Raw genomic sequence first — 24674 nt, 5'->3', positions numbered from 1 at the left:
ACAGGCTGGACTGTTCCCATGAGGCACAGGGTCAAGTCTGATTTGCATTTGGCTGGGTCTAAACTGGGTTGACAGGGTGAGCAATAGAATGTTGGATTTATCCCAGATCTCTTGACTCAGGGTGATTGATTTGTTCCTCATTCTGTCCATCATTTGTGTGTCTTTTGCTTTCTCGTACTAAGTGTACTGGGTATGCCCAGACGTGGATCCCAGGCTCACTGTGCCACTGGGTTCATGCTAGCCCAGCTAATAAGGGGTGATACCCCGAAACTGGTCCCAGGATGCTCGTTTCTGGTCCAGAGAGGACATGGTTGAGCAGTTTTGGCTGGACTGTTCCCACAAGGAGCAGGGTCAAGACTGATTTGCATCTGGTGGGGTCTGGTGAAGTGTTAAAAGTTTTATTTTCTCATCAAGAGGTTAGTCTGTATTGTTTTGTCTTTTTATTAGTCGAATAGGTCTGTTTACAGAAATATGATGAAACATTTGGTTAGAATTAGCATGCAAATGAACATTGTGTTCCATAAAGGAATTCGTCCCTATCTTTAGCTAGAGGGCCTACCATGTCCTAGCCAGAACCCATAAAGAGTTCCTTTGGAAAAGAGCTAGAGGAACTTTGGAGCAACAGAATAATAGCTATTAGAGGTTGAACACCACATAAAGAGTAGTCCTTGAAACTCAGCCGAGTTTCTTAACAGCTGCAGTAGCAACCGTTAACACAGGGTGAAGGAAATAGTCATAGCAGAAACTATGATCAGCATGGAGAGAAGTCTCCGAAAAGGCATCAGTATGATAAAAAATCACCGTTAGCAGTAGCTCACAGCAATTTCAGGCAAGAGTAGCACAGTCAAGTGCTAGAGGGCTTGGCAGGGGAGAGATGTGTGTAGAATGCATTCTCTCTTGAGCTAGGTACACGTACCATATAAAAAAGCATAAAACATTTTGCAAACTCTGAATATTGGCTCATCTCTAGCCAGTAGGAATGGATCTTCCGATGGTCCTTCTTCGTTCTCAATTCCCACTGTAAATTTCCTTGTTGATATCTTGTTATTTGAATGTTGCAACATCCTATTACAAAAATATACATCTAGGAAGGTTGTCATGAGAACCTTTGCAAGTCTGCTCTGTTAGCTGTTCTGTGACAACGGACTGGTCTAAGAAAAGAAACATTAATATCTAGCATGTCCTGGTTAGATCATGGGACTTGAATCTATAGTAAAATACTTGTTCATTATAAGCATGTGGCAGAGGTACATTTCTAAAATATGATGAAGTTATATGGTGTGAAGAAGGAAAGAAAACGTTAAATCAACATTTACAAAAAGTAATTTCTCTTTATTAAAGGGAAAGGAAGTTAAAGAACAGCAGAAATGGGATTTTTCTGCAGAAATAAGCAGCATTTTTCACTTTTTGCTCATTTTATAAAAGCATCCTTTCTCTAACATATATCTTGACATGCACTTCCAACTTTAATGTTAAGACACATTTCTACACTGTCATGTGGTTAATTTACATAAAAAATGTCAACTTCCTGAGGATCCATCTGAAGATTCTGCAGAGCATGCCGAGGGTGTGGAAGCATCTGGGTGCTTCTCAGTCCAGTGTGCATTTGCATCTAGGATTGCTGCAAAAAATGTTGAAATGACTCATGAACAAGCTATCTGACAACCCAATTAGTCTGAGAGAGAGGTTAAATGTGATCTGATCAATGAATTTTGATTTGAGTTTTGGAAGGAGGCGTTTGAAACCTAGGTGAAAGGTGGAGAATGGAGATAATGAGAGTGGGATGAGACTTCTAGAACTTCGAAAAAGGAAAAGGTGGTGGGAGTGTTTTTGCATTGGGGGGAGGCTTTGTAGGTAATGGAAACTCTATTGCCCTTTATTAGTTGCTTGTTTTCATGCACGTAGTCATAACCAGGCAGTACTAGGGATGGATTGGGAGAATTATTTTATTGTTCATTAATTTTACTTAAGAGTTATTACCAAAGCGATGGATACACAAAGTAAGTAGGTACAATAAAAATGAACATTCAGTTTTTGCCAAGAATCAAAGTCAATAATAACAGGGCAATTCACAAAGGCAACTTATATTTATGAGAAATTTACACAAGTAATTTACACTTACACTTTTGAGTAACTTTACTATTATTGGACCATCACAAAATGTTTGTGTAAAATCACTTAAAATTGTAGGCTTATATGTCTTCACCTCCTGGTAAATTATGTAAAACCAAATTTACTACTGCCAAAAAAGAAGCAGTAGTCCAGTAACATAGAGAGCCAAACACTGATACTGCAACACTCTCCCAAAGAAAATTATGGTGGTATGGACTTAAAACACCATAGGAAATAATGTTAAATTACATTACATTATTAAATATTGTTAAAAATAAAAACAAATAGAATGTTAATCAAAATCTAAAGATAGCATGTGTATTATTCAATTCTAACATATTTGAATAATCTTTTTTGAAATATAAAAATTATTGTAACATTAATTCAAAAATTAATTATGTACACCACCTGTATGCATAATAAATACATCTTTGTTTTACTGTAAAAGGAATCCATTTTGTAATTTAAACATTTTAAAATAATTGTAATCTAATTACATATATATATATTTAAATAGATGAAAGATTTTATTTACATTTAAAATTAGGTTAATAGTGGTGTAGCACTTTTATCACTTTGTTCTACATTTAAAATAAATATATGAAATAAATATAAATTAATATTTCACTATCTTTTTCCCAAGTTTAATAAACTTTTTACATTTTCCACAGGGGGATCTCCAACCCGACTAAGGAATCTCCCTATGCTATAGTATAGGAAAAAGTAAAAAAGTTTATTTCAGCAGCATATTGTTATGTAATAGCCATCAAAATAGCAATCTGAATTAGCAATAAATGAGTAGTGCCTTAGGCAATACCCAACCAGTGGGCAGGCGCATGGTGGGTACCAACTGAGATAATGTGTTAGGACATTGCACCTCCTTTTGTTTTTCCCATACCTTGGAATTATTTATGCCAATTAGGTCTCCCCTCTTGTGCCTTCCTCATGCCACTCGTTCCACTTTATGTCTCTGTTTTCCCTTTCAAGCACTCTTGCTTACATATGGTGGGACTAGCAGGGGAAGCATCCTGTCTCCCCTCGCGCATGCATAGTTCTAAGGGTAAAACAATTGTGTACATTTTTGGCATCCATCCTTATGTTTGGCCTCTTGGCCTTGGCCAAATACCGTTTCGTACTGCTGTTTTTAGTTGTGACATTTTGGACTTCAACCTGGGTTTTGAACCTCATGAATACATTTTGAGAAGGGCATATTCGTTGGAGTTTAGGCAGCAAAAAAGGAGTGAAAGTGAAAGTAAATTTTTACAAGTTGGATAGGGTATGCACTGAATATGGTATCAAGACGTAAGGAGAGGTCACCTTGTTAGGATCTGTTAATGGGTCACATTGTAATGACAATGTTCTCCTGGGTATCCATTTCCAACTGCCTGTTGACTTTGCTAATATTCTTGTTTAGCTGGTCCTTCCACTCTTTCCTAGAGGAATTTAATCTTCTAACTAATCCATTCTGTCCCAAATTAGATCCCAGTTTCCTGTATGTTTTCTATGGAATCCAGTGTCCAGCAGGGCCTACAAAGGTTATTTGTGTCCTTTTAGTCACAAGAGCCATTCTCTTTGTCTCTAGCCTTTATACCCAGTCTGCAGAGAAACATAAATTTGCCTCCTTCGCCCTTTAGAAACCTTGGCTAGATATTTATAGAGTTTTATATAGCGCGAACTAGACCCGAGACATCGGGTATCAGAGCGCTTTACATAGCACCAGTTTGGTTACAGAAGGACACATTCATTTTTTTATTTTTTTTTGTTAGGCGCGGGGAGAGTACATGATTTGCCCAGAATCACAGTATGTTTAGCGTCGTTGCCGAGGCTCGAACCTGGTTCCCCAGCTTCGAGGACGACCGCTCTAGCCGTAAGGCTACATCCTCTCACCAATGGCACTCATGCCCCATTTATGCTTGACCTTTAAGGTCAGCTCCAAGAAGCGTCATCTAGTCTCTCAGGAACTCAAGCCACCCTCTTTACCCTAGGACAATTTGATCTCTGTGCTGGATTCCTTGGTGGTCCACATTCAGGACTTCCATCAGGAAGAGACCGGTCAGCTGTTCTCCTCTGTGACAATACTTTTTTCAGTGGTCAGGTTTTCCTCTCTGTTCCTCTAATCTTGTTACTTCTAAAATAGAGTCCTCTCAACATTTCATCAAGCTGCCTAAAGTAGATAGTAAAACTGTATAAATATCTGTTTCCCTTATAGTGCCCCAATGACCTTTGAGGACCCATACCGGACTTTATGTTCAATCTTCTAGCTATCTAGCAACCTCATTCTCTGTCTAACAAAGTGTTTACTTTTCCCCAAGTAGCAAAATATGAGGACTATTCATTATCTAGGTCCATCCTAAGAGATATGTGCTTGTGTCTGCACTCAGAGTTATTACAACCTATCTGTAGAATCTAAAGTTCTTTTAATTTTGGAGTTAGTCTCTAAAAGGAATTCTCTTTTAAGCAAGTCTAGCTCCTTTATGGTGAACCTTCTCATATCTGCTACTTCTCCTTAGTCCTCACTTGACATGGAATCCTTGATAGGTTGGCTATAACGTGCTCTATGTATGTTGAGTAACTCCATCAATTCTACTTCCACTGAAAGGAGAAACAGCATTCTTATTAATGTTGACTCAAAAGTTCCAGGACGTGCCTTTACTTAGAACACTCTGATCTCAACGGGATGCTGTTTGACGACATCTTTACTGAAGAAATCTCCAAATACATGAGAAACCTTCAATATCATTCATAAGGGAAGCTGTGACTGGTTTTTCTGGATTATGCTTTTTCCGTGGTCATCCTAGGAATGGCCTCCACAGGTATTAAGTTTCATTTTGTTCTGACACAACAATAGGACAAGTTTCTTCTTGAAGTTCGAAGTACTTTCCTTAGTTAGAAGCGTCATGGAGGCAAGGGATACCATGGTACCTTTTCAGCTTACATCAGAACATCTCCGAGTAGGTGGTCTAGTAAACTTTACTTTTACCCCCTTAATAATAAATGGCATGCATTCCCACTTTGTACATGGATGGATTCCCATTGTGTCCGATCTCCGGGGTTTCCAGTCAGTCTATCGAGATAGTTTTCACATTGTGCCTACTCCCAATCTGTCACACCCTCCTCCTTATATTCCTTTCCATCCAGGATTACCATTCAGTATAAGTCACCAACAAGGTCCCTCAAGATACTTCTGAATATGTTAATACTTTCCTGTCAAAAAGATTGTCGCAAGCATGCACACCCACTATCACTCAGAGATTTCTCAAACAGTGGGTCACAAATTACTTTAATAATGTCTCACCTTCTATGAGACACACTGTTGGAAAGGGATTGGCTAATCAGGCTAGAGCTCAAGGATTTCACATCAACATACTCATTTGGCAGAGACGTATTAAGGCATGGGCAAATTGGGCTCTGGCCCAGGGCCCCAGCATTTCAGGGGGGCCCCTTAGTAGACCAAGTGCTGTTCTGCAGGGAGTCTTGGCCTGATGACCTTGAGTAATTCTTAAACATATTGTTTTAAATATGTTTTGGTTTAATTTAATTTTTAATGTGGGTGATGTGTGAGAGTCTATTACAGACATTTTTCAGAGAAATGTTGAGTTTATATTTTTTTAGGGTCAAAACACGACCTCACAAACAAGAATTGGAATGGTGTCTGTTAGACGGGGACCTGGAGGGTCGGCCGAGCACAAGGGGAGAGGCCTCCGGTGAGAGCCGTCTCCAGCGATCGTACAGACGAGTAACTTCCCCCCCACAGATGGACGCCACACGAAGATCAGCTTAACACCTTTTATAGGCAATTCTTTGAGTAAGGTGGTACGATACAAGGAGATTAGGACATGATGATCCTCTCAATTCTAGTCTCTAATAGGGAAAGGGGGTAGCGGGACAGTCTTGGTACCTACAGGTACTGAGGTGAAACGGTGGTAGCTCACAATCCTCGAGCTCGGCGTTCGGACGGGTCAGACCGCGGCAGCGCCAGCAGGTCCCGAAGAGGTCGGAGGTGGCAACGGGCCGCGGCAGCTCCAGCAGGTCCCAACGAGGATGACGGTTACAACGGGCCGCGGCAGCGCCAGCAGGTCCCACGAGGATGAAGGTTGCAGAAGGCCGCGGCAGCGCCAGCAGGCAGGACAATAGTTCACAAGGCAGGGCTGCGGCAGCGCCAGCAGTCCGTCAAGGATGAGTTCTTCTCGGTGTCTCTCGACTCCAGGATACAACTGCCTTCCTGCTCTGGGGCTGCCTCAGTTATAGGTCTGGCGCCCTTTGATGTCCGGACCCTCGCACTGGGAGGTCGGGAGGTCCGGGATGAGGGAGTCCAGACACCCAGCAGGGGGGTGGAGCCAGCACCCGGGGAGGCTGGGGGCGATCGGCCCCTGGCGGGGGGAGAGCCATCGACACTTCTTTCTCCCATTAACCTGCCAAGTGGTCCGTTCACCTCCTGGGTGGATGGTGGTGCCGGGATGTCGGGGCCCAGCCAGGCCCAGGGTTGGGGTCGAGCCGAGGCCACGCGGCCGCGTGGTGCAGTGTCCAAGATGGCGGCTGGGCCGGGCAATGGGGTTGACGGGGGCCTGGGCCCGTGGCACAGAGATGTCCGGGGGCAGGCGTCCCGGAGGGGGACGGGTTGCGGGTTGCTTCTGCGGGTAGCCCCCGGAGAGCCGATGTCTGGGCCCTGTCATGCGGGGAGGGAGCGAGCCCTTCGTGGGGCCTGTCCAACAGTGTCACAGAGATTATTTGCAGTAATGTTAGTGAGCTGCTGCTGTGTTACAATATTGAAATCAGCCACCACTATCCTTGAATATTAGATGTAAAGACATTTAAAATTAGGATGGGTGCGCCTCTGCACTATCAGTGACCTGGCCAGAGAAGGAATGAAAGAGCTGAAACGGGATCATATATTCAAAGCTGTTCTAAACAAGGGCCCCCAAAATACCTTTGACTCAGGGCCCCCAAAATCCTTAAGATGTCCCTGTCATTTGGGTTTGCCAATAACCCCTCCATCAGTTTTCTTGGCACAGGTATGCCCAGATGTTGGTCCCATGCTCACTGTGCCATAAGAGTCAAGTTCCATCTCACTGCTGAGGCTCATATAGGCAGACACCAGTCTGGGTTTGTTTGTTTACCGTTCATAGTGAACCTGACCTGGAAGTTTGAGCTTGGATTTTTCTATTGGAGGAGGACAAATCTTGATAAAGGTTGGTTTTGTCTGAAGTCCCACAGTGGGCAAAATGCTATTTACTGAAATGTGGCCCACAGTAATTACCAGTAGCTGTAATTAATTCAAGCATTCTACTCATCATTATGTTTGTTGTTTGCATGGTGTTTCCCAACATGCTAGGGATACAGCCACCACCTCTCCATATACATACAGGACAGTTTCCATGGCAGTCTTTCACTGATTTATCAATTGAAATCAGCTAAATTGCAATAAAGGGCTGTTTTTCAAAACTGCTGGAAGTGATCATACAAAACTGATGGAAAGCTGTCTTACAACAAGAATTTACAATGCAATGGTCTCGGCATCATTAAAGGTAGAGCTATTGGCATTGCTCATGACATTTTTTTTTCTTTAAATCATAAATAAATGGCATTGTCATTTATATTGTCAATACACACCACTCTGCCCTCAACTGCACTCACCTGCACTGCACTCAACTGCACTCACCAGCACTTCACTGCACTCACCTGCACTCACCTGCACTGCACTCAACTGCACTCACCTGCACTGCACTGCACTCAACTGCACTCACCTGCACTGCACTGCACTCAACTGCACTCACCTGCACTGCACTCACCTGCACTGCACTGACCTGCACTGCACTGACCTGCACTGCACTGCACTCACCTGCACTGCACTGACCTGCAATCACCTGCACTGCACTGCACTCACCTGCACTGCACTGCACTCACCTGCACTCACCTGCACTGCACTCACCTGCACTGCACTCACCTGCACTGCACTGCCCTCACCTGCACTCACCTGCACTGCACTCACCTGCACTGCACTGCACTCACCTGCACTGCACTCACCTGTACTGCACTCCACTCACCTGCACTCCACTCACCTGCACTGCACTCACCTGCACTGCACTCACTTGCACTGCACTCACCTGCACTGCACTGCACTGCACTCACCTGCACTGCACTCACCTGCACTGCACTGCACTCACCTGCACTGCACTCACCTGCACTGCACTCACATGCACTGCACTGCACTGCACTCACCTGCACTGCACTCACCTGCACTGCACTGCACTCACCTGCACTGCACTGCACTCACCTGCACTGCACTCACCTGCACTGCACTGCACTCACCTGCACTGCACTGCACTCACCTGCACTGCACTCACCTGCACTGCACTGCACTCACCTGCACTCACCTGCACTGCACTGCACTCACCTGCACTGCACTGCACTCACCTGCACTGCACTGCACTCACCTGCACTGCACTGCACTCACCTGCACTGCACTCACCTGCACTACACTCACCTGCACTGCACTGCACTCACCTGCACTCACCTGCACTGCACGCACTGCACTCGCCTGCACTGCACTGCACTGACCTGCACTGCACTGCACTGCACTCACCTGCACTGCACTGCACTCACCTGCACTGCACTGCACTCACCTGCACTGCACTGCACTCACCTGCACTGCACTCACCTGCACTGCACTCACCTGCACTGCACTCACCTGCACTGCACTCACCTGCAATGCACTGCACTCACCTGCACTGCACTCACCTGCACTGCACTCACCTGCACTGCACTCACCTGCACTGCACTGCACTCACCTGCACTGCACTGCACTGCACTCACCTGCACTGCACGCACTGCACTGCACTCACCTGCACTGCACGCACTGCACTCACCTGCACTGCACTCACCTGCACTGCACTCACCTGCACTGCACTCACCTGCACTGCACTGCACTCACCTGCACTCACCTGCACTGCACTCACCTGTACTGCACTCACCTGCACTGCACTCACCTGCACTGCACTCACCTGCACTGCACTACACTCACCTGCACTGCACTGCACTGCACTCACCTGCACTGCACTCACCTGCACTGCACTGCACTCACCTGCACTGCACACACCTGCACTGCACTCACCTGCACTGCACTCACCTGCACTGCACTCACCTGCACTGCACTCACCTGCACTGCACTCACCTGCACTGCATTGCACTCACCTGCACTGCACTGCACTCACCTGCACTGCACTGCACTCACCTGCACTGCACTGCACTCACCTGCACTGCACTGCACTGCACTCACCTGGACTGCACTGACCTGCACTGCACTGACCTGCACTACACTCACCTGCACTGCACTCACCTGCACTGCACTCACCTGCACTGACCTGCACTGCACTCACCTGCACTGCACTGCACTCACCTGCACTGCACTCACCTGCACTGCACTCACCTGCACTGCACTCACCTGCACTGCACTGCACTGCACTCACCTGCACTGCACTGCACTCACCTGCACTGCACTGCACTGCACTCACCTGCACTGCACTCACCTGCACTGCACTCACATGCACTGCACTGCACTGCACTCACCTGCACTGCACTCACCTGCACTGCACTCACCTGCACTGCACTGCACTCACCTGCACTGCACTGCACTCACCTGCACTGCACTCACCTGCACTGCACTGCACTCACCTGCACTGCACTGCACTCACCTGCACTGCACTCACCTGCACTGCACTGCACTCACCTGCACTGCACTGCACTCACCTGCACTGCACTCACCTGCACTCACCTGCACTCACCTGCACTGCACTGCACTCACCTGCACTGCACTCACCTGCACTGCACTGCACTCACCTGCACTCACCTGCACTGCACGCACTGCACTCGCCTGCACTGCACTGCACTGCACTGACCTGCACTGCACTGCACTGCACTCACCTGCACTGCACTGCACTCACCTGCACTGCACTGCACTCACCTGCACTGCACTGCACTCACCTGCACTGCACTCACCTGCACTGCACTCACCTGCAATGCACTGCACTCACCTGCACTGCACTCACCTGCACTGCACTCACCTGCACTGCACTGCACTCACCTGCACTGCACTGCACTGCACTCACCTGCACTGCACGCACTGCACTGCACTCACCTGCACTGCACGCACTGCACTCACCTGCACTGCACTCACCTGCACTGCACTCACCTGCACTGCACTCACCTGCACTGCACTCACCTGCACTGCACTGCACTCACCTGCACTCCACTGCACTCACCTGCACTGCACTCACCTGTACTGCACTCACCTGCACTGCACTCACCTGCACTGCACTCACCTGCACTGCACTACACTCACCTGCACTGCACTGCACTGCACTCACCTGCACTGCACTCACCTGCACTGCACTGCACTCACCTGCACTGCACACACCTGCACTGCACTCACCTGCACTGCACTCACCTGCACTGCACTCACCTGCACTGCACTCACCTGCACTGCACTGCACTCACCTGCACTGCACTGCACTCACCTGCACTGCACTGCACTCACCTGCACTGCACTGCACTCACCTGCACTGCACTGCACTGCACTCACCTGGACTGCACTGACCTGCACTGCACTGACCTGCACTACACTCACCTGCACTGCACTCACCTGCACTGCACTCACCTGCACTGACCTGCACTGCACTGCACTGCACTCACCTGCACTGCACTCACCTGCACTGCACTCACCTGCACTGCACTCACCTGCACTGCACTGCACTCACCTGCACTGCACTCACCTGCACTGCACTCACCTGCACTGCACTCACCTGCACTGCACTCACCTGCACTGCACTCACCTGCACTCCACTGCACTGCACTGCACTCACCTGCACTGCACTCACCTGCACTGCACTCACCTGCACTGCACTGCACTGACCTGCACTGCACTGCACTCACCTGCACTGCACTCACCTGCACTGCACTCACCTGCACTGCACTCACCTGCACTGCACTCACCTGCACTGCACTGCACTCACCTGCACTGCACTCACCTGCACTGCACTCACCTGCACTGCACTCACCTGCACTGCACTCACCTGCACTGCACTGCACTCACCTGCACTGCACTCACCTGCACTGCACTCACCTGCACTGCACTCACCTGCACTGCACTCACCTGCACTCCACTGCACTGCACTGCACTCACCTGCACTGCACTCACCTGCACTGCACTCACCTGCACTGCACTGCACTGACCTGCACTGCACTGCACTCACCTGCACTGCACTCACCTGCACTGCACTCACCTGCACTGCACTCACCTGCACTGCACTCACCTGCACTGCACTGCACTCACCTGCACTGCACTCACCTGCACTGCACTCACCTGCACTGCACTCACCTGCACTGCACTCACCTGCACTCCACTGCACTCCACTGCACTGCACTTCACTGCACTGCACTCACCTGCACTGCACTCACCTGCACTGCACTGCACTCACCTGCACTGCACTGCACTCGCATGCACTCCACTGCACTGCACTGCACTGCACTCGCCTGCACTCCACTGCACTGCACTGCACTCACCTGCACTGCACTGCACTCACCTGCACTGCACTGCACTCACCTGCACTGCACTGCACTCACCTGCACTGCACTCACCTGCACTGCACTGCACTGCACTGCACTCACCTGCACTGCACTGCTCTGACCTGCACTGCACTCACCTGCACTGCACTCCACTGCACTCACCTGCACTCCACTGCACTCACCTGCACTGCACTGCACTCACCTGCACTGCACTGCACTCCCCTGCACTACACTCACCTGCACTGCACTGCACTCACCTGCACTGCACTGCACTCACCTGCACTGCACTGCACTCACCTGCACTGCACTGCACTCACCTGCACTGCACTGACCTGCACTGCACTGACCTGCACTGCACTCCACTCACCTGCACTCACCTGCACTGCACTGCACATACCTGCACTGCACTGCACTCTGCACTCACTACTCTGCACTTACTACTCTGCACTCACTACTCTGCACTCACTACTCTGCACTCTGCACTCACTACTCTGCACTCTGCACTCTGCACTCACTACTCTGCACTCACTACTCTGCACTCACTACTCTGCACTCTGCACTCACTACTCTGCCCTCTGCCCTCACTACTCTGCACTCACTACTCACTACTCTGCACTCACTACTCACTACTCTGCACTCACTACTCACTACTCTGCACTCACTACTCTGCACTCTGCACTCACTACTCTGCACTTACTACTCTGCACTCACTACTCTGCACTCACTACTCTGCACTCACTACTCTGCGCACTCACTACTCTGCACTCACTACTCTGCACTCACTACTCTGCACTCACTACTCCCTACTCTGCACTCACTACTCACTACTCTGCACTCACTACTCACTACTCAGCACTCACTACTCTGCACTCACTACTCTGCACTCACTACTCTGCACTCACTACTCTGCACTCTGCACTCACTAGTCTGCACTCACTACTCTGCACTCACCTGCACTGCACTCACTACTCTGCACTCTGCACTCACTACTCTGCACTCACTACTCTGCACTCACTACTCTGCACTCACTACTCTGCACTCTGCACTCACTACTCTGCACTCACTACTCTGCACTCTGCACTCACTACTCTGCACTCACTACTCTGCACTCACTACTCTGCGCACTCACTACTCTGCACTCACTACTCTGCACTCACTACTCACTACTCTGCACTCACTACTCACTACTCTGCACTCACTACTCTGCACTCACTACTCTGCACTCACTACTCTGCACTCACTACTCTGCGCTCACTACTCTGCACTCACTACTCTGCACTCACTACTCTGCACTCTGCACTCACTACTCTGCACTCACTACTCTGCACTCACTACTCTGCACTCACTACTCTGCACTCTGCACTCACTACTCTGCACTCTGCACTCACTACTCTGCACTCACTACTCTGCACTCACTACTCTGCACTCTGCACTCACTACTCTGCACTCTGCACTCACTACTCTGCACTCTGAACTCACTACTCACTACTCTGCACTCACTACTCACTATTCTGCACTCACGACTCACTACTCACTACTCTGCACTCACTACTCTGCACTCACTACTCTGCACTCACTACTCTGCACTCACTACTCACTACTCTGCACTCACTACTCTGCACTCTGCACTCACTACTCTGCACTCACTACTCTGCACTCACTACTCTGCACTCACTACTCACTACTCTGCATTCACTACTCTGCACTCACTACTCACTAATCTGCACTCACTACTCACTACTCTGCACTCACTACTCACTACTCTGCACTCTGCACTCACTACTCTGCACTCACTACTCACTACTCTGCACTCACTACTCACTACTCTGCACTCACTACTCTGCACTCACTACTCTGCACTCACTACTCTGCACTCACTACTCACTACTCTGCACTCACTACTCACTACTCTGCACTCACTACTCTGCATTCTGCACTCACTACTCTGCACTCACTACTCTGCACTCTGCACTCACTACTCTGCACTCACTACTCTGCACTCACTACTCTGCACTCACTACTCACTATTCTGCACTCACTACTCTGCACTCACTACTCTGCACTCTGCACTCACTACTCTGCACTCTGCCCTCACTACTCTGCACTCACTACTCACTACTCTGCACTCACTACTCACTACTCTGCACTCACTACTCACTACTCTGCACTCACTACTCACTACTCTGCACTCACTACTCACTACTCTGCACTCTGCACTCACTACTCTGCACTTACTACTCTGCACTCACTACTCTGCACTCACTACTCTGCACTCACTACTCTGCGCACTCACTACTCTGCACTCACTACTCTGCACTCACTACTCTGCACTCACTACCCACTACTCTGCACTCACTACTCACTACTCTGCACTCACTACTCACTACTCTGCACTCACTATTCACTACTCAGCACTCACTACTCTGCACTCACTACTCTGCACTCACTACTCTGCACTCACTACTCTGCACTCACTACTCTGCACTCTGCACTCACTACTCTGCACTCACTACTCTGCACTCACTACTCTGCACTCTGCACTCACTACTCTGCACTCACTACTCGGCACTCACTACTCTGCACTCACTACTCTGCACTCTGCACTCACTACTCTGCACTCACTACTCTGCCCTCACTACTCTGCCCTCTGCACTCACCACTCTGCACTCACTACTCTGCACTCACTACTCTGCACTCACTACTCTGCACTCACTACTCTGCGCACTCACTACTCTGCACTCACTACTCTGCACTCACTACTCTGCACTCACTACTCACTACTCTGCACTCACTACTCACTACTCTGCACTCACTACTCACTACTCAGCACTCACTACTCTGCACTCACTACTCTGCACTCACTACTCTGCACTCACTACTCAGCACTCTGCACTCACTACTCTGCCCTCTGCCCTCACTACTCTGCACTCACTACTCACTACTCTGCACTCACTACTCACTACTCTGCACTCACTACTCTGCACTCTGCACTCACTACTCTGCACTTACTACTCTGCACTCACTACTCTGCACTCACTACTCTGCACTCACTACTCTGCACTCACTACTCTGCGCACTCACTACTCTGCACTCACTACTCTGCACTCACTACTCTGCACTCACTACTCACTACTCTGCACTCACTACTCACTACTCTGCACTCACTACTCACTACTCAGCACTCACTACTCTGCACTCACTACTCTGCACTCACTACTCTGCACTCACTACTCTGCACTCACTACTCTGCACCCACTACTCTGCGCACTCACTACTCTGCACTCACTACTCTGCACTCACTACTCTGCACTCACTACTCACTACTCTGCACTCACTACTCACTACTCAGCACTCACTACTCTGCACTCACTACTCTGCACTCACTACTCTGCACTCACTACTCAGCACTCTGCACTCACTACTCTGCCCTCTGCCCTCACTACTCTGCACTCACTACTCACTACTCTGCACTCACTACTCACTACTCTGCACTCACTACTCACTACTCTGCACTCACTAAACACTACTCTGCACTCACTACTCTGCACTCTGCACTCACTACTCTGCACGTACTACTCTGCACTCACTACTCTGCACTCACTACTCTGAACTCACTACTCTGCACTCACTACTCTGCGCACTCACTACTCTGCACTCACTACTCTGCACTCACTACTCTGCACTCACTACTCACTACTCTGCACTCACTACTCACTACTCTGCACTCACTACTCACTACTCAGCACTCACTACTCTGCACTCACTACTCTGCACTCACTACTCTGCACTCACTACTCTGCACTCACTACTCTGCACTCTGCACTCACTACTCTGCACTCACTACTCTGCACTCACTACTCTGCACTCACTACTCTGCACTCTGCACTCACTACTCTGCACTCACTACTCTGCACTCACTACTCTGCACTCACTACTCTGCACTCTGCACTCACTACTCTGCACTCACTACTCTGCACTCTGCACTCACTACTCTGCACTCACTACTCTGCACTCACTACTCTGCGCACTCACTACTCTGCACTCACTACTCTGCACTCACTACTCTCCACTCACTACTCACTACTCTGCACTCACTACTCACTACTCTGCACTCACTACTCACTACTCTGCACTCACTACTCTGCACTCACTTCTCTGCACTCACTACTCTGTACTCACTACTTTGCGCTCACTACTCTGCACTCACTACTCTGCACTCACTACTCTGCACTCTGCACTCACTACTCTGCACTCACTACTCTGCACTCACTACTCTGCACTCACTACTCTGCACTCACTACTCTGCACTCTGCACTCACTACTCTGCACTCTGCACTCTGCACTCACTACTCTGCACTCACTACTCTGCACTCACTACTCTGCACTCACTACTCTGCACTCACTACTCTGCACTCTGCACTCACTACTCTGCACTCTGCACTCACTACTCACTACTCTACACTCACTACTCACTACTCTGCACTCACTACTCACTACTCTGCACTCACTACTCTGCACTCACTACTCTGCACTCACTACTCACTACTCTGCACTCACTACTCTGCACTCACTACTCTGCACTCACTACTCTGCACTCACTACTCTGCACTCACTACTCTGCACTCACTACTCACTACTCTGCATTCACTACTCTGCACTCACTACTCACTAATCTGAACTCACTACTCACTACTCTGCACTCACTACTCACTACTCTGCACTCTGCACTCAGTACTCTGCACTCACTACTCACTACTCTGCACTCACTACTCACTACTCTGCACTCACTACTCTGCACTCACTACTCTGCACTCACTACTCTGCACTCACTACTCACTACTCTGCACTCACTACTCTGCACTCACTCACTCACAGTGGAGTAGTGTGGCTCTCTGGTTAGAGGCGGCAGGCCTGAGAGCAGAAGTCAGCCTGGGACCAGGGTTCAATTCCCGACGCGGCAGGGTCGTGGACCTTGGTCAGCGGACTCGATAATTCTCGCTTCGGTGCTTACTCTAATCAGGGGTTCCACTCGGCAACTCTGGGCATTAGCTTGCCTAATCTCCACAACGGCCCCACCAATTCCGGGCATGCCTGGCTCCACCTTGGGGACTCCCAGCAAGGGACCATCCCACAGGGAAAGCCAGGACGGGTTCCCCAGAGTTATACAGCGCCGGGACGCCCCGTTGCTGGGGCAGCTGTGCGCTTTACAAGTATACTACATACTACACACACTACTCTGCATTCTGCACTCACTACTCTGCACTCACTACTCTGCACTCTGCACTCACTACTCTGCACTCACTACTCTGCACTCACTACTCTGCACTCACTACCCACTACTCTGCACTCACTACTCTGCACTCACTACTCTGCACTCACTACTCTGCACTCTGCACTCACTACTCTGCACTCTGCACTCACTACTCTGCACTCTGCCCTCACTACTCTGCACTCACTACTCACTACTCTGCACTCACTACTCACTACTCTGCACTCACTACTCTGCACTCACTACTCACTACTCTGCACTCACTACTCACTACTCTGCACTCACTACTCACTACTCTGCACTCTGCACTCACTACTCTGCACTTACTACTCTGCACTCACTACTCTGCACTCACTACTCTGCACTCACTACTCTGCGCACTCACTACTCTGCACTCACTACTCTGCACTCACTACTCACTACTCTGCAGTCACTACTCACTACTCTGCACTCACTACTCACTACTCTGCACTCACTACTCACTACTCAGCACTCACTACTCTGCACTCACTACTCTGCACTCTGCACTCACTACTCTGCACTCACTACTCTGCACTCACTACTCTGCACTCACTACTCTGCACTCACTACTCTGCACTCACTACTCTGCACTCTGCACTCACTACTCTGCACTCACTACTCTGCACTCACTACTCTGCACTCTGCACTCACTACTCTGCACTCACTACTCTGTACTCTGCACTCACTACTCTGCACTCACTACTCTGCACTCACTACTCTGCGCACTCACTACTCTGCACTCACTACTCTGCACTCACTACTCTGCACTCACTACTCACTACTCTGCACTCACTACTCACTACTCTGCACTCACTACTCACTACTCAGCACTCACTACTCTGCACTCACTACTCTGCACTCACTACTCTGCACTCACTACTCTGCGCTCACTACTCTGCACTCACTACTCTGCACTCTGCACTCACTACTCTGCACTCACTACTCTGCACTCACTACTCTGCACTCACTACTCTGCACTCTGCACTCTGCACTCACTACTCTGCACTCTGCACTCACTACTCTGCACTCACTACTCTGCACTCACTACTCTGCACTCACTACTCTGCACTCACTACTCTGCACTCTGCACTCACTACTCACTACTCTGCACTCACTACTCTGCACTCACTACTCTGCACTCACTACTCTGCGCTCACTACTCTGCACTCACTACTCTGCACTCACTACTCTGCACTCTGCACTCACTACTCTGCACTCACTACTCTGCACTCACTACTCTGCACTCACTACTCTGCACTCTGCACTCACTACTCTGTACTCTGCACTCTGCACTCACTACTCTGCACTCACTACTCTGCACTCACTACTCTGCACTCACTACTCTGCACTCTGCACTCACTACTCTGCACTCTGCACTCACTACTCACTACTCTGCACTCACTACTCACTACTCTGCACTCACTACTCACTACTCACTACTCTGCACTCACTACTCTGCACTCACTACTCTGCACTCTGCACTCACTACTCTGCACTCTGCACTCACTACTCTGCACTCTGCCCTCACTACTCTGCACTCACTACTCACTACTCTGCACTCACTACTCACTACTCTGCACTCACTACTCTGCACTCACTACTCACTACTCTGCACTCACTACTCACTACTCTGCACTCACTACTCACTACTCTGCACTCTGCACTCACTACTCTGCACTTACTACTCTGCACTCACTACTCTGCACTCACTACTCTGCACTCACTACTCTGCGCACTCACTACTCTGCACTCACTACTCTGCACTCACTACTCACTACTCTGCAGTCACTACTCACTACTCTGCACTCACTACTCACTACTCTGCACTCACTACTCACTACTCAGCACTCACTACTCTGCACTCACTACTCTGCACTCTGCACTCACTACTCTGCACTCACTACTCTGCACTCACTACTCTGCACTCACTACTCTGCACTCACTACTCTGCACTCACTACTCTGCACTCTGCACTCACTACTCTGCACTCACTACTCTGCACTCACTACTCTGCACTCTGCACTCACTACTCTGCACTCACTACTCTGTACTCTGCACTCACTACTCTGCACTCACTACTCTGCACTCACTACTCTGCGCACTCACTACTCTGCACTCACTACTCTGCACTCACTACTCTGCACTCACTACTCACTACTCTGCACTCACTACTCACTACTCTGCACTCACTACTCACTACTCAGCACTCACTACTCTGCACTCACTACTCTGCACTCACTACTCTGCACTCACTACTCTGCGCTCACTACTCTGCACTCACTACTCTGCACTCTGCACTCACTACTCTGCACTCACTACTCTGCACTCACTACTCTGCACTCACTACTCTGCACTCTGCACTCTGCACTCACTACTCTGCACTCTGCACTCACTACTCTGCACTCACTACTCTGCACTCACTACTCTGCACTCACTACTCTGCACTCACTACTCTGCACTCTGCACTCACTACTCACTACTCTGCACTCACTACTCTGCACTCACTACTCTGCACTCACTACTCTGCACTCACTACTCTGCGCTCACTACTCTGCACTCACTACTCTGCACTCACTACTCTGCACTCTGCACTCACTACTCTGCACTCACTACTCTGCACTCACTACTCTGCACTCACTACTCTGCACTCTGCACTCACTACTCTGCACTCTGCACTCTGCACTCACTACTCTGCACTCACTACTCTGCACTCACTACTCTGCACTCACTACTCTGCACTCTGCACTCACTACTCTGCACTCTGCACTCACTACTCTGCACTCTGCACTCACTACTCACTACTCTGCACTCACTACTCACTACTCTGCACTCACTACTCACTACTCACTACTCTGCACTCACTACTCTGCACTCACTACTCTGCACTCACTACTCACTACTCTGCACTCACTACTCTGCACTCTGCACTCACTACTCTGCACTCACTACTCTGCACTCACTACTCTGCACTCACTACTCACTACTCTGCACTCACTACTCTGCACTCACTCACTCACAGTGGAGTAGTGTGGCTCACTGGTTAGAGGCGGCAGGCCTGAGAGCAGAAGTCAGCCTGGGACCAGGGTTCAATTCCCGACGCGGCAGGGTCGTGGACCTTGGTCAGCGGACTCGATAATTCTCGCTTCGGTGCTTACTCTAATCAGGGGTTCCACTCGGCAACTCTGGGCATTAGCTTGCCTAATCTCCACAACGGCCCCACCAATTCCGGGCATGCCTGGCTCCACCTTGGGGACTCCCAGCAAGGGACCATCCCACAGGGAAAGCCAGGACGGGTTCCCCAGAGTTATACAGCGCCGGGACGCCCCGTTGCTGGGGCAGCTGTGCGCTTTACAAGTATACTACATACTACACACACTACTCTGCATTCTGCACTCACTACTCTGCACTCACTACTCTGCACTCTGCACTCACTACTCTGCACTCACTACTCTGCACTCACTACTCTGCACTCACTACCCACTACTCTGCACTCACTACTCTGCACTCACTACTCTGCACTCACTACTCTGCACTCTGCACTCACTACTCTGCACTCACTACTCTGCACTCTGCCCTCACTACTCTGCACTCACTACTCACTACTCTGCACTCACTACTCACTACTCTGCACTCACTACTCTGCACTCACTACTCACTACTCTGCACTCACTACTCACTACTCTGCACTTACTACTCACTACTCTGCACTCTGCACTCACTACTCTGCACTCACTACTCTGCGCACTCACTACTCTGCACTCACTACTCTGCACTCACTACTCACTACTCTGCAGTCACTACTCACTACTCTGCACTCACTAATCACTACTCTGCACTCACTATTCACTACTCAGCACTCACTACTCTGCACTCACTACTCTGCACTCACTACTCTGCACTCTGCACTCACTACTCTGCACTCACTACTCTGCACTCACTACTCTGCACTCACTACTCTGCACTCACTACTCTGCACTCACTACTCTGCACTCACTACTCTGCACTCTGCACTCACTACTCTGCACTCACTACTCTGCACTCACTACTCTGCACTCACTACTCTGCACTCACTACTCTGCGCACTCACTACTCTGCACTCACTACTCTGCACTCACTACTCTGCACTCACTACTCACTACTCTGCACTCACTACTCACTACTCTGCACTCACTACTCACTACTCAGCACTCACTACTCTGCACTCACTACTCTGCGCTCACTACTCTGCACTCACTACTCTGCACTCTGCACTCACTACTCTGCACTCACTACTCTGCACTCACTACTCTGCACTCACTACTCTGCACTCTGCACTCTGCACTCACTACTCTGCACTCTGCACTCACTACTCTGCACTCACTACTCTGCACTCACTACTCTGCACTCACTACTCTGCACTCACTACTCTGCACTCTGCACTCACTACTCACTACTCTGCACTCACTACTCTGCACTCACTACTCTGCACTCACTACTCTGCACTCACTACTCTGCGCTCACTACTCTGCACTCACTACTCTGCACTCACTACTCTGCACTCTGCACTCACTACTCTGCACTCACTACTCTGCACTCTGCACTCACTACTCTGCACTCTGCACTCTGCACTCACTACTCTGCACTCACTACTCTGCACTCTGCACTCACTACTCTGCACTCTGCACTCACTACTCTGCACTCTGCACTCACTACTCACTACTCTGCACTCACTACTCACTACTCTGCACTCACTACTCACTACTCACTACTCTGCACTCACTACTCTGCACTCACTACTCTGCACTCACTACTCACTACTCTGCACTCACTACTCTGCACTCTGCACTCACTACTCTGCACTCACTACTCTGCACTCACTACTCTGCACTCACTACTCACTACTCTGCATTCACTACTCTGCACTCACTACTCACTAATCTGCACTCACTACTCACTACTCTGCACTCACTATTCACTACTCTGCACTCTGCACTCAGTACTCTGCACTCACTACTCACTACTCACTACTCTGCACTCACTACTCTGCACTCACTACTCTGCACTCACTACTCTGCACTCACTACTCACTACTCTGCACTCACTACTCTGCACTCACTCACTCACAGTGGAGTAGTGTGGCTCACTGGTTAGAGGCGGCAGGCCTGAGAGCAGAAGTCAGCCTGGGACCAGGGTTCAATTCCTGACGCGGCAGGGTCGTGGACCTTGGTCAGCGGACTCGATAATTCTCGCTTCGGTGCTTACTCTAATCAGGGGTTCCACTCGGCAACTCTGGGCATTAGCTTGCCTAATCTCCACAACGGCCCCACCAATTCCGGGCATGCCTGGCTCCACCTTGGGGACTCCCAGCAAGGGACCATCCCACAGGGAAAGCCAGGACGGGTTCCCCAGAGTTATACAGCGCCGGGACGCCCCGTTGCTGGGGCAGCTGTGCGCTTTACAAGTATACTACATACTACACACACTATTCTGCACTCACTACTCTGCACTCACTACTCTGCACTCTGCACTCACTACTCTGCACTCACTACTCTGCACTCACTACTCTGCACTCACTACTCACTACTCTGCACTCACTACTCTGCACTCACTACTCTGCACTCTGCACTCACTACTCTGCACTCTGCACTCACTACTCTGCACTCTGCCCTCACTACTCTGCACTCACTACTCACTACTCTGCACTCACTACTCTGCACTCACTACTCTGCACTCACTACTCTGCGCACTCACTACTCTGCACTCACTACTCTGCACTCACTACTCACTACTCTGCAGTCACTACTCACTACTCTGCACTCACTACTCACTACTCTGCACTCACTACTCACTACTCAGCACTCACTACTCTGCACTCACTACTCTGCACTCACTACTCTGCACTCACTACTCTGCACTCTGCACTCACTACTCTGCACTCACTACTCTGCACTCACTACTCTGCACTCACTACTCTGCACTCACTACTCTGCACTCACTACTCTGCACTCTGCACTCACTACTCTGCACTCACTACTCTGCACTCACTACTCTGCACTCACTACTCTGCACTCACTACTCTGCACTCTGCACTCACTACTCTGCACTCACTACTCTGCACTCACTACTCTGCGCACTCACTACTCTGCACTCACTACTCTGCACTCACTACTCTGCACTCACTACTCACTACTCTGCACTCACTACTCACTACTCTGCACTCACTACTCACTACTCAGCACTCACTACTCTGCACTCACTACTCTGCACTCACTACTCTGCACTCACTACTCTGCGCTCACTACTCTGCACTCACTACTCTGCACTCACTACTCTGCACTCTGCACTCACTACTCTGCACTCACTACTCTGCACTCACTACTCTGCACTCTGCACTCTGCACTCACTACTCTGCACTCTGCACTCTGCACTCACTACTCTGCACTCACTACTCTGCACTCACTACTCTGCACTCTGAACTCACTACTCTGCACTCTGCACTCACTACTCACTACTCTGCACTCACTACTCACTACTCTGCACTCACTACTCTGCACTCACTACTCTGCACTCTGCACTCACTACTCTGCACTCTGCACTCACTACTCTGCACTCTGCACTCACTACTCACTACTCTGCATTCACTACTCACTACTCTGCACTCACTACTCACTACTCACTACTCTGCACTCACTACTCTGCACTCACTACTCTGCACTCACTACTCACTACTCTGCACTCACTACTCTGCACTCTGCACTCACTACTCTGCACTCACTACTCTGCACTCACTACTCTGCACTCACTACTCACTACTCTGCATTCACTACTCTGCACTCACTACTCACTAATCTGCACTCACTACTCACTACTCTGCACTCACTATTCACTACTCTGCACTCTGCACTCAGTATTCTGCACTCACTACTCACTACTCTGCACTCACTACTCACTACTCTGCACTCACTACTCTGCACTCACTACTCTGCACTCACTACTCACTACTCTGCACTCACTACTCTGCACTCACTACTCTGCACTCTGCACTCACTACTCTGCACTCACTACTCTGCACTCACTACTCTGCACTCACTACTCACTACTCTGCACTCACTACTCTGCACTCACTACTCTGCACTCTGCACTCACTACTCTGCACTCTGCACTCACTACTCTGCACTCTGTCCTCACTACTCTGCACTCACTACTCACTACTCTGCACTCACTACTCACTACTCTGCACTCACTACTCACTACTCTGCACTCTGCACTCACTACTCTGCACTTACTACTCTGCACTCACTACTCTGCACTCACTACTCTGCACTCACTACTCTGCGCACTCACTACTCTGCACTCACTACTCTGCACTCACTACTCACTACTCTGCAGTCACTACTCACTACTCTGCACTCACTACTCACTACTCTGCACTCACTACTCACTACTCAGCACTCACTACTCTGCACTCACTACTCTGCACTCACTACTCTGCACTCACTACTCTGCACTCACTACTCTGCACTCTGTACTCACTACTCTGCACTCACTACTCTGCACTCACTACTCTGCACTCACTACTCTGCACTCTGCACTCACTACTCTGCACTCACTACTCTGCACTCTGCACTCACTACTCTGCACTCACTACTCTGCACTCACTACTCTGCACTCACTACTCTGCACTCTGCACTCACTACTCTGCACTCACTACTCTGCACTCTGCACTCACTAC

The sequence above is a fragment of the Lissotriton helveticus genome, chromosome 2_1, assembly GCF_964261635.1.
Source record: "Lissotriton helveticus chromosome 2_1, aLisHel1.1, whole genome shotgun sequence".
NCBI classification, from domain to species: domain Eukaryota; kingdom Metazoa; phylum Chordata; class Amphibia; order Caudata; family Salamandridae; genus Lissotriton; species Lissotriton helveticus.
Note: the sequence above shows the minus strand (reverse complement) of the source record.